Raw genomic sequence first — 1,511 nt, 5'->3', positions numbered from 1 at the left:
GCTTGTCTCTGCCTGACACCGGGGAAACAGTGAGACAGACATTGCATTGTGTTCAGGTTTCATCACAGCAATATCCGCAGTCAGGAGCTGAAAAGGACGAAGAGCTGAAAAAACACAAGAAGAAAGCTAAGAAATGTCAGCAATTGTGGTAAACTATTTAATGTGTTTCCTGCTCGTTTAGTGATGCGGTGCTCACAGAGGGAGCCCGGATGCAGAAAGTAAATCTTTCATTCAAAATCTTTAAAATAATGACATGCAACAAATTAAACTGTGTGTCGAGGGATGGGGATGGGTGAAGATTATTTGTTTTATTCCCCATTCATTAACCGACAGCGTTGTTTTGTAGAATTGCTACTGAGGAAGAGTGGAAACTTCAATAACTGAACTTTAACTATGTGCGGATTTTGAATCATTGATGAAGTTTTCTCCCCTTACTGACTTTACTCACTCTGTATGTTGGAGACTGGTTTAAAATGTTCAGTGCTCATGCGAAAAGGAACCGGGGGCGACTTTTGTTCAATTTATTTCACAGCAAAAATAGTCTCCAAAATAATGTTTCCACCCGTGCGCGAACGGGGTACCGTTCGCGTGTGAGGCAAAACTGACAGCCGCTACACGACAGAATCATTGTGGGTAAAGTAATCTTAGGAATACAACCAGAGCTTTAACCGACACAGCTGGCCGAAACGTCAGGAGCTGGTTTTACGAGAATAGAATGAAGGTGCGAAATTTAAGAAGGCTGTGAGTATGGCAGGAATTGATCTCGTGTTTCCCAGACTTCACCCATAGGAACAGGAGATGGCCATTTAGCACCGAGTGGTTAGGATCTGGGATGCACGTCTTGAAAGGGCGGTGGAGGCAAATTCAATCTTATCTTTCAGACGGGAGTTGGATAAGTTTCTGAAGTAAAAACAATTGCAGGGCTACGGGGAAAGCGTGGGGGAGTGGAACTCGCTGAGAGTCGGCACGGGCTCGTTGGGCCGAATGGCCTTCCGTGCTGTAACCATTCCATGATTCGATAAGTTATTGGCACATTTCATAGTGTGGGTGGGAGCACAACATTGCAAAGGGACATGGATTGAGTCAGCAAAACTAGAGGCATCTGGTTCAGGAGATTCGCGGGGCGTGGAAATTTCGGAGTTTAATGACTTTGAAAGGAACATTTTTGTTTTGTGCCGTTTCGGTCATCGGTTTTCCATGAAAGCAACATGAAATGAAAAGAAATCTCCCAACGTGGGGCTTGAACCCACGACCCTGAGATTCAGAGTCTCATGTTCTTCCGACTGAGCTAGCCAGGCTTCTGACCAACGCACGTTTTTATCACTCATTGCAGCCAGGCGCCTTTTGGCTCTGCCCCAGATGTTAAAATTTGCTGTTGAAGAACTGACAGGATCTTCTTCAATGGTGGACCAGGCTCGAGGGGCCGAATGGCAAACTCCGGCCCCTAATCCGTATGTGTTTATGTTTACGTCTTTATGCGGAGCTCCTTCAGGGTGAACGAGCCAAAGGAG

At 45.7% G+C, this 1,511-nt stretch overlaps 1 non-coding gene across 1 annotated transcript; it reads right to left on the bottom strand.

The window, feature by feature from the left end:
* Nucleotides 1-1,225: 1,225 nt before the first annotated feature.
* On the bottom strand, nucleotides 1,226-1,298 carry trnaq-cug (transfer RNA glutamine (anticodon CUG)). Its single transcript has one exon. It is a non-coding gene; the product is annotated as a tRNA-Gln (tRNA).
* Between the last annotated feature and the right edge of the window lie 213 nt (nucleotides 1,299-1,511).

This window comes from Pristiophorus japonicus, chromosome 25, assembly GCF_044704955.1.
Source record: "Pristiophorus japonicus isolate sPriJap1 chromosome 25, sPriJap1.hap1, whole genome shotgun sequence".
In the NCBI taxonomy this organism is placed as follows: Eukaryota; Metazoa; Chordata; class Chondrichthyes; family Pristiophoridae; genus Pristiophorus; species Pristiophorus japonicus.
Note: the sequence above shows the minus strand (reverse complement) of the source record. Positions and strands in the feature narration are given on the sequence as shown.